This window comes from Bacillus rossius (genome assembly GCF_032445375.1).
Source record: "Bacillus rossius redtenbacheri isolate Brsri chromosome 9 unlocalized genomic scaffold, Brsri_v3 Brsri_v3_scf9_2, whole genome shotgun sequence".
Classification (NCBI taxonomy): domain Eukaryota; kingdom Metazoa; phylum Arthropoda; class Insecta; order Phasmatodea; family Bacillidae; genus Bacillus; species Bacillus rossius.
This window is the reverse complement of record NW_026962013.1, coordinates 10,248,528-10,259,673: the sequence shown is the minus strand read 5'-3', so window position 1 is coordinate 10,259,673 and position 11,146 is coordinate 10,248,528. Positions and strand designations below refer to the sequence as shown.

Here is an 11,146-nt window from a genome sequence, read left to right as displayed (position 1 = left end):
CGCACTAGAAGCACCAGCGAGCGTCGCCCTTATCATCTCGCTTCACTAACCCAGACACACCCCTGACTAGACGACAATCTCTTTACGCAAACACAGCTGGAAATATAAAGTATTTACTCCGTTTCCACACGCGCGACATGGGACGCACCTAACTAGGCGAAAAAAAAAAAAACAACTGTTTCGAACATTTTTACTTTTATGTCAATTAATTTTTGTAAATGTTAAAATTAATCCGTAGTGCATGTTACAATATTGTATTTACCTGTTACGGCACATCAGCAATCCAATATTTGTTTTCATGGCTGTTCGTTAATTCAGTTACAAAATAGAAAATATTTAATATACTCAATAAATGTGGTAAATCAGAAAAAAATATTAATTTCAATGAGTTCTTTAATTTTCTGGATGGTTCTTCCGTGAAATATATGAAAAACCTTAACCTGAGCATCTTTAGTGTTGCATAGTAGTGAGTTTACATTTTTTTTTTTTATTGGTGTTGTATTCGTGTCAGAGTGAACATTATCGGAGCCTACACCGTCGAAATATCTGCGTTAGCTTTCGAGTTATTAATTTGTATTGCCGTCAGACAGGTATGATTTCAAAAATTATATATTTTTATCTTTTTCGGTTGTAATAAATTAACCATAATTTATTTTGGTACGATTAAAAAATTACAGAAAAAAATCCTGTTAATTATTTTCTGTATTGTAAACCTGACACTTCTCCATTGGTGTGATAGAGTGTTCCATTCTATCATTCATTATCTATATTGTGATATTTCAGCGGTGACCATAGCGAAATGAAAATAAAGATGTCCGTTGAGTGCTTTCAAAAATCAGTACTGATGTTTCATGTCTAAAAATTACTTTGAAAACAAGGTTTTTTTTTAGTCATTTTAACTCTTTAAAAAATACAACATAGGCTTCGGCGTATTCTTAGATGCTTTTCGTAAACAGACTCCACTCGGATATCTGGAACCGTTTTCAAATAGTTTTTTTTCCCCAAAGCTTTGTACGCCGTATTTGCCCGGGTAGACGGGACCCTTATGCGTAGCATGCGGGTTCACACACAAAGTTTCAATGTGAAGGTGGAAGACAGTAAGTAACTGTTTGCCCAGAGCTTGACGCTAATTGTTGACAGTATAGGAGGGAGGCACCTACCCTATCGTGCCGTGTTTTTTTTCGCTCTCGTTTTTTCGTCATTATTTTTTTAAAGGGTTATTTCAATAATTACAACTCGATACTTCCCTTTCATTTGTTGTATTCCACAAATATTTTCAACACGTGTTAACGTTTTGTAACATTATGGGTGTTCAATGTCGCACAAGTTATGATGATTACGAAGACTTGGGCATCTTTTAACAACAAATGATATTATACTATGTGAATATGTTTTGAAACAACAAACGCAAGGAAGATATGACGAGTTAAAATTTTTGAAATAGCCCTTAAATAAAAGTAATGTCGATAAAACGGGAAACCCCCCCCCCCCCCCACCCTCCCCAAATAGGCGAGGCTGGATAACCACAGGCCGGAATGCGAGAATTGCTCTGTGTAAACGCATTCTGTATTGTGGAAAGCTATACATGGAACGAGAACCACCCAGGACAATCTTCAAGAGCGAACCAACTCGCCCTTTCTAAATGTGAGGGCACTTGTGCCCTTTTGCTGCTGGTAGCCGGTCACCCCGCGAGGTCAACAGTTGCCGTTACACCTCCTCTCCTCCCCCCCCCAATCCATCCCCCACACACCCCCCACCGGTGGAACTGCTTCAAGTTGATGGAACTCGACGGACTCGGCATAACGCCATTATCCCTCCTCCGGCCCAATTACGATCTAACACAATTTACACTAGCATTATGAGTAGCTTTTAATTGAGTCAGTGTGGTCTTAACGCAGTTATGTTGGGGCGGTCCTACCGAACCCCCTCCAATCCCCCCCCCCCTTCCCACCAAAGGTTCGCCCCTTGCTACCTTTCCCACCAGCTTACCTTCTTTGGCCGCACGTCGACTTGAAATCCGACTCCGGGAGTTGAACAAACCTCCCCCCCCCCCTTCCTTGTCCTGCCCCGGGCTACGACCCACCGGCCCAATTTTCGCTCTGGCTTTTTTTTTCTCTCCCTTCGAACCTCCTGTCTCCCGACCACAGCTTTTTTTTTTTTTCAGTCGCTCAGAGGGATGGCTACCAGACAAAAAAAAATTTACCCTAGAATTACCCTGGTTCAGACACAAGAGCGTCGATTAAGAGTCGCCCTTCGCTCTCCAAACTCCTCCTCCCCCCCCCCTCCCCAACTCCAGAGAGGCAATACACGGGGGGAACGAGTCGAGGCTAACACAAACCAGTAATGCTACAGACATGAGGACTTAATTTTAAAATTTAGTGTCTACTGGAGGTGTGTGATCATCGTATAGGCAGGGGCTAAAATCTGTAGGATTCGCAAGGGTGGGCCCGCGTAATTTTCAAGGGGGGGGGGGAAGGTAGGGGGGTTACCCGACACAAGTCACCTCCGGATACCGTGCCTTTATGTTGTATACTGCCCATACTTTGGCCTACATGCTTGGAATAAGCAGAAAACTTAAATATACATAGAAAGTTTTCCAGACACAATTTTGACATCAAACCCGTTTCACTGTCACGATTTTTTGCAAGTGGAGGCAGCCCCCCCCCCCCCCCGCGGGACCCATTGCGATTTGCGGCCCTGAAGAAAACCATTAATAATTTTTTTTAAGTTCATAATTGTTATTAATTTTAAATATTCATTTTCGTAATGACTAGATCATAAAATTTGGTATTGACTACATCTTAAGCGTATTGATAGAACATCTATTACAAATCATATTGTTATTACTGATAGAAAATTCAAGACAAATGATATCAAGGACCCCACGTTTTTAGTTATACAGAATTGTGCATTATTTGGATGTTGGACCAAAACGTTTTTTAAATGTTTTTTTTTTTTTTAATTTTTAGGTAATTCAACGATAAAATTGTTTTTTCTTTTTTAACTATAAGTTTATAACGGTGAAAAACCCAATCCTTACTACATGCTAAAAAAAAAAGCCCACAAACCAAAGGTCTGTAACTAGTTAGTTCGACGTACATATCTCTCTTGAATCACGGCTGTTATTAAATCAGCCGTTCCGAAAATTCTTTTAAATAAGGGTGGGGGGAAAAAAACATCGTTACAATACATTTAAGATGGCAGTTTATTTTTTTAAAACAACACTAAGACATGCAGAGATGTTTGGTATCTTAAACGTAATCTGATATTAAAAAATATCTGGTATGAATCTATTAATTTTAAGGAAACGATATCGAATTTCAAATTTTAAAGTAAAGTTATTTAAAATGTATTACACGAAGATTATTTTGACACCATGTAAAATTTTACCACCCAAGGCACCGGAGGGATTCGAACCCTCGATCTCCTGTTTACTAGACAGGCGCTTTAACCAACTAAGCCACGGCGCCGACGAAGATGCAATGCCTTTAAAGAGGTATATTAGGTATACTTTCACGGATTCTATATTTTTATTGTAATTAACTTTTTATAATACTTAGTCAATAAAATTAATTAGCCCCAAATTACAGACACTTTTACACGTACGTCACCACCAAAGTTCTAATGAGTGCTTAAATGATGGTATCTGAGTTGATATAAAACAAAAATGTTATCTCAAATCGTACTTCACTTCTCTGCACGTGTGGCAGTGGCACGCATTGAAAAAAAAATTTTTCTTGGCGTTCCGTTCCGTTATGCGCGCACGAACAATACGGAAATCAAAAGGGTCGAGGCAGCACTCCAAATTAGCAGACTTTTTTTGTCAACGTGGTCGCTTCGTGCGATTTCGTAAGACCCGTTTTACATTGACACGGAAACGATGCACGGGAACGTAACAAACGGCGAACAATGAGATTTAACTTAATGGATACGAAAAATCAATTGATTTAAAAAAAATGAGAGGTTGGAACAAAACGAATATAATAATCAAAATATATCTCACACATGTATATATTTACAATCAGTCAAAAATAATGATATAATACTAGATATTCTTGAGCAGTTGGTTCGAGAACACGCTGGCCAAATCTTGCGGGAAAACCTGCTGTTACTGTTACTGGTAACTTATCTAACTCAGCCTATCGCAAACGGAAGAGCCGAGCATAGCCGAGCTGATCCGTACTGATTCGTGTCCGCATGCGTGCCACTGTACAAAATATAATTTACTAGCTGCCCGACCCGGCTTCGCACGGTTGTATTAATGGGGGAAAAAAAAAGACCACATCTCTTATTTACAGTTATAATAAATGAAATAAAATTAAAATTAATAAATTTTGACAAAAACTTAATACAATGCTTTGTAATGTACCGAAGAAAAAACGAATAGCACCGATGGTTTCCCGACTCTCGAGCACGCAACGTTGTCATGGAGACGAAGTACCCACTGTTTCCCGGGCTTAAACACCAATCAACATTGATAATCAGTTTATTATTAATTATAAATTATTAAGACCATTAATCGAAATAAAAACTATCCTATCTCTCAAGTTGGAAACAATTACACTTAAATGACAATTTTCATCGAAATCGGTTGACTTGGTGAAGAGTTCACTGGAAACAAACATCAGGACACTGGATTTATATATATTAAGATTTTGGATTATAAACAATTCAACCCAATTTACATAGCCACACATTGACTCATTTAAATAAACTAAAAATTACACAGTTCCTAGATTATTATTAGAAAACTTTTATTTTAAAACAATTATTATGAACATTTCGTTGCAGGTAAACCAGTTTGTGATTTCTGCTATTTGTAGTGGCAGCCATTCTCTAAATAAATCAAGTTTTTTTTTTCTTATATAACTTTACCGTGCTGGTGATATATTTATTTACGATGTATTAGATTCAAGAACGTTAGATCCGTCCCCGCTTACGTGAACCGACTTCGTTTCCGTGTCACTGCATGAACGGGCGTAGGCGAAGGGGTTGCCTTTACCGTGTACCAGGTGCACGCGTTTAGCATAATATGTTGAGCGGCGTTTGTTGCTAACAAAATTTGTCACAACTTAGAATCACACGACGAACCACATACCTTAGAATGGTCACAACTTAGGTACATTCCGTCTTGTGTATTTTTTACGTTACGGCACCGCGTTTATTAGGCATGCCATCATCATGGTTAAGTGTGTAACTTTATTCAGCCTTGAGCACCAGGATGAAACAGTCATGGTACGTAAAGGAACCATTGTTTTTTCTGCCTTGTGAATCAACACTGAAACAGCATGTTTTTTTTATTTCTTGATGTTGTAACATCTAAGCTCTCGGTATACGGCATTTGGTAGGAGTGATTCCGTGACGGAAGTCACATGAAACGGATATGTCTTAACACGGTGCTGCCAACTGTGGCGGATAGCAAGAACAAAATTTCGCACAAAGACATAGGGGAAACTTTAAAATTAGGCCCAAAGCAGGGGTTTAGAATTTTTTTTCAAGTCCTTTCGTTCTGCAAATAAAATGATTTGATAGTGGACGAAGTTGCTGCGGCAGCGAATTCCAGCGGCGAGTGCGGAAACTAAGTGCGATTCGCGTCCAGAAACACAATTTCCCCACGAGATGGGGAATGTATAGGACCTAACGAGTAGTGCGAGAGTGTTATGCCTGTAGACTGCCATAACGAAACGCAGGAGCATTAGCTGGTATGCGAATAAACTCTGTCACACCGAAGGCCATACACCCATGTATTTGATTTTCCTTTGTTTCTTTGTACATCATGATTTTTTATTCAATTAAGTTTTATGGAGTACAGTAGAATAAAAAAGTATTTCCTGCTACTGGAGTCGGAGTGAGGATTGGGATTGTGTGTACACCATCTTGGATTGTGGCGTCACGGAGGACATATTGGATGACCTTGACCTTCAAAATTTCCATTTTACAAACAAAATTCCACATAAAAATCTTTAAAAATATAATTGATAATTCAAAAAAATTATTTTTTAGAGGGAAGAAACCCGTAAAAAAATTCAAAAATTCGGAATTCGGAATGCTTCGAAAAACCTTTTTGCCTTGAATAAACGAAAATTCCTCATAGCGGCTTAAATTTCCCGTCTTTTAGCCGCCCTGAGCAGCCGAGGTCATGTCTGCCATCTTGTAGTCTGTTGGGGATCACGATTTTGAATTGTGATGACATCGTTGCAATTTTTGTTACGGCCGCCATCTTGAAAATCCGCAAATATTAAGCTAGAAATTCAGGAAAAATTTAAAATTTATAAAAAAATCATATATAGTAAAAATAATAAAACATCCCCCCATTTTGAATTTTTGACGTCACGTTCACCATCTTGAAAATCCGTTATCATTATGCTAGAACATGGAAAGATTTTAAATTTGTTAAAAACTTTATTAAAAATCTTTCATAAAATTTTAACTAACAAACGCACTTACGTCATGGAGTCCTCGGTTCGAACCCGGCGAGGAGAAAATAAAAATGACGACGGATTATTCCTCTACGGAGGCCACTGACAGATTGATCTCCCACCACTAATACCTTGAAGTCTAGCGAATCCCTCCTTCTCTTGCGATCCTGAGTAACCATCGCGCATCCTACATTAAAGAGCGACTGCCTGTACAACACAGCATGTGGTGCCAACTGTTGGCAAGAATCGTAACTACTTGCAACAAATTTTTTTTTGCATGAGATAAATTAACTCTCGCTGCTGAATGGAGCTATTTTACCGTGTTGGAGTATTGTAGACTCGTAGCCTCGTAGCCTCGTAGCCATGTAGCCTCATAGCCATGTAGCTTCGTAGCCAAGTAGCCTTGTAGCCATGCAGTCTCGTAGCCAGTTGGAGCCTTGTAGCCTCGTAGCCATATAGACTCATAGCCAGTTGGAGCATTGCAGATCGTAGCCTTGTAGCTTCATAGCCAGTTGAAGACTTTTAGCCTCTTAGCCTTGTAGCCTTGTAGCCAGTTCATGACTTGTAGCCTTATAGCCAGTTGGAGTCTTGTAGACTCGTAGCCTTTTAGCCTCGTAGCCAGTTGGAGCCTTATAGACTCGTAGCCATATAGACTCATAGCCAGTTGGAGCATTGCAGATCGTAGCCTTGTAGCTTCATAGCCAGTTGAAGACTTGTAGCCTCATAGCCTTGTAGCTTTGTAGCCAGTTTATGACTTGTGGCCTTGTAGCCAGTTGGAGTCTTGTAGACTCGTAGCCTTTTAGCCTCGTAACCAGTTGGAGCCTTATAGAGTCGTAGCCTCGTAGCCTTTTATTCTTGTAGGCTTCCCCCCCCCACACATATATATATATATATATATATATATATATATATATATAACTTTCCCTGTTAAGTCACAAACAGTTTGGTAAATTGTAAGAGGCACTTTCACGATGTGTGTTTTAAGTCTTGCTCATATTTGATGGACCATATGATACATTTAAACAGAACATCTTACCAATGATTTGTACTGAACTGTTATTTAGCATATCTGTATTAAAATAAGTGTTAAAGGTTTTGCGAGTTAAAGATTTCTTCCAACTGTTCTTTAAAGAAATGTGTGTTTATGCGCCACGTTTCGGCGATAGCATTGAATATACACATCTACATATATATATATATATATATTCAATGATAGCATTGAATGGCGATAGATTCTTTATGTTAATCATGTGAAACCCAATATGGGCGTGCAATTCTTTGAATACGTATTCTCAGATAATACTAAGCTTTAAAATAATTCTTATAGTAGTTACCTATGAGTATTTATTTTCTGGGCGCCAGAAAAAAGGTTTAATTTTAGTCAAATAATAAAATATTAATATTTAAGAAATATAACAAATAAATGCCGAATTTCGACTAAAACATAAAATGTATTTTATTAGAAACGTAGACTGAACCTTAAAATCCGACAATATATAAGATTCAATACCAATTTCGAATATTATCACTAAAATCGATGTTACATAAATTAACCACGCGTTATAATAGGATCCAGATTTATATATAAAACCCACACGACATGCCTCTCCATAACAAACCCCCCCCCCCCCCTCACCACCCGCCACCCGGGGACCACACACCTTCACCATAACTCCTTATATATCCTTCACTAATATTGTGTACCTTATTTCATTCTAATTATTCCATATTTGTATGTGTATATATATAAAACAATGATATAAGTAAATTGTAAAAAAAAAAAAAGTCAGCCATGGGGACTGTCAACAGAAGTGAAAACTTAAAACTTTGTTTTTAAATGTGTAATATTACATCATTTCTACATACGTCAAATGTACGTAAGAAATTTATTTTGGTATTATATAAGTACGATGTCAGCATGATATAATTTATCCTTGCATCATTTTTTAGTCACTCACAACAGATGTCAGTGGTATGTAAAAATTACGTAAAAATTCATTACCTACATATGACTTACCATTGATGTAGACCTAGGTCATGTATTCACGTTGTCAAATTAACTTCACTTACTGCTACTACAGGATGTCGGTGATGCTAACTCACAAGTTTTTACCCATCCAAAAAAGAGTCCAACACGCACATGATACAGTCGAGTATATACAATGTATTAGTGTATATATGCGTAGACATGTACACAGGCCGCTGTGATTCGCCAGTCTGGCTCAACACGTCACTAGCATGTCGGTGACGCGAACCCATAAGTTTGGCCCCTACCAAAAATTCGCTCAACGCGGCTAAAGAAGTTTTCACTTAAATAAAAAAAAAAAACTGTAGCCTTCGTTCATTGAAAACACCACTACCAGGGGGAAAAAAAAAAGTTACTTGGCGTGATAAAACAAAAATTGCTCATTGTTAAGTTACGTGAACTAGAAATATTAAAAATAAAAAATTAAAGTAAAACTTGCTGCATCATCAGTTGAACTTGACTGCAAAACAGCTAATCCCGCTCCTTTTTTTGGAAAATAACTTAACACGTTGTTTCTCACGTCCGACGAATGATGATTGCTTCGTCCGTTGTTCAGTTTCGCCAGTCGGAAGGAAAACACTGCCAAGAGGGATCAGCGTCTCTCCAATTCCTGGGGAACCGAGCTCGCAAACGAGATCCGAGAGCAGATAATTACGCGGAAACTTAAAGCGCTTCACGCCGCGGCGGACCAAGGCCTGCCTCCTCGCGGTAACGAACCAGAGATGGAATCCTGGAAAGAAAACACGATTACGCTCGCTCCAGGTGGGGGGGGGGGGGGGGGGGAACTATGGGATCCGCGCGAGGACGTCATTACGCGCTCCTGCGACCGATGGAGGGGAGGGGGGAGGCCATGGAACTAGATTAAACAGAAGAAGGCGCCGCGGGGAGAGAAGCAAGGAAAATCTGAATGCCGTGTTCGGGAGGAGACATCAGGCTCGGGGATTGGCCGACGTCGGTTTCTTCAACCGGCGTCTGAGTTCCAATTTCGCCGCGCGGCGTAGGAGTCCATCCAAGGAAGGGAAGTAGAGAATTAATGGGCCCCTGGGCTGTTGGGGCAGGGGTCCCCCGGTCCCCCTCCCCCCATTTTTCTCATTGTATTTCCATTCTCATGGCAGTCCTTTTGACTCTGCTACTTATTATAAAATAAATTCTCTATTCTTTAGTTGTTCTACCAACGATGCACTATTTCTCATTAATTGCTTTTTTGAAATCATATTTTGACTGTTTCGTTATGATTTCTCAGATTGTAGACTTCTGACGCGAAGCTCGATGCATCAGCTAGTATTATTAACGAACAGAATAAATAAATAGGTGATAAATAGATGTGAAAAAATTATAATACTCACTGTTACTTCACTGGAGAGAAAATTAAATAAAAATATGTTTAGAAAACTAATATAATAACATTATTTGTGTCGTCGCCAACAACAGCCTGTTGTGTGCGCGCTCTATTTTCAAGCAATTTGCAATCTAAAATTTGACAGAAATAAATAAACATAAAATGGAGGAGACAGCAGTTGGCTGGCTAACCAATAGACATTTGCATCATATTTTTCTAAAAAAAAATAGCGCCACAAACCCCTCGAAGAACACAAGGAATCACGAAAGGACGAGAGCAACTCATCCTTTCACATAAGATTGCATCGGCGATTCTTTAAGGCGATTGGTGCACGGTAAAAAACGGTCACAGGCCCGAAAACAATGAATTTTGTATCATATGACCACTAAAGAGTCTAGATGCCTATTTGGGTGACAGTTACTATGTAGGGAGGTCAGGAGCTTAGTTCCAGCTCGTCAGTGGCGAGATGGCCTTCAGACGGGAAGGGTGTTGTTGGTGGTCGCTCTGCGGCCTGCCATCTAGCGGTAACTAACAGAACCTCGAAATTGTATCTCACTCTCCCTCTAACACACAGCAAATACGGTTCTATCGTGCCCGGAGAAGGGGAAGGTTTAGCAGGTTTCTCTTTCACTCATCCTTCGCCATGGAGAGGCGGAATGGATTATTTTTATGTCCGTAACTGCGCACATGTGGCTGAGAGCTAACCTCTGCCACTCCCACACATCTTCTCACTCAACTCGCTCGTTCTCTCACACTATTTCAATAAATCTTTTCAAATCTTCAACATCAATACTTTAAACCATTGCGCTTCCTACGGATTAATTATATTTCGTGCACATGCCCGAATTCAGCTGCAAAAAAATAAAATGTGAAGTCAATTTTTTTCTTCAAAAACCTTCCGAAACACTGTGTGTTAAAAAACATTCTGAAAGCGATTTTTTCTAGATAAATGGAAATTCTAAATCACCTACGCCACAAGGAAACATTGTGCTTTAATATTATGTAAAGAAAACACATCTTAGTTTAATAGTTGTGTAAAGGTGGTGTGATATGTTTTAGATGTCGCACCATCTTATCATCCATGTAGAAGAGTTACCCGAAAAGCTAACAAAACTATTGCCATGAAAATGGAAATATGGTTAAGGAAATATTTTTCAAATGTTTGTAAACAGTAAACAACATATAAAAAATCTTATAACTGTAAAATTAAAATACAATCAACCCTATAGCAAATTTAATTTCAATATGAAAAAGTCTACAATAATGTTTACAAGAAACGAAATTGCAATAGCAATACAAAAATATCGCAATTTTGTTACATTGTTAACGTATATATTATTTTTAATAAAGGCAATAAAAATG

The 11,146-nt window shown here is 38.8% G+C and overlaps 1 non-coding gene across 1 annotated transcript; it reads right to left on the bottom strand.

Annotated features, from left to right (window-relative positions):
• Nucleotides 1-3,396: 3,396 nt before the first annotated feature.
• Trnat-agu (transfer RNA threonine (anticodon AGU)) lies at nucleotides 3,397-3,470 on the bottom strand. Its single transcript has one exon. It is a non-coding gene; the product is annotated as a tRNA-Thr (tRNA).
• Between the last annotated feature and the right edge of the window lie 7,676 nt (nucleotides 3,471-11,146).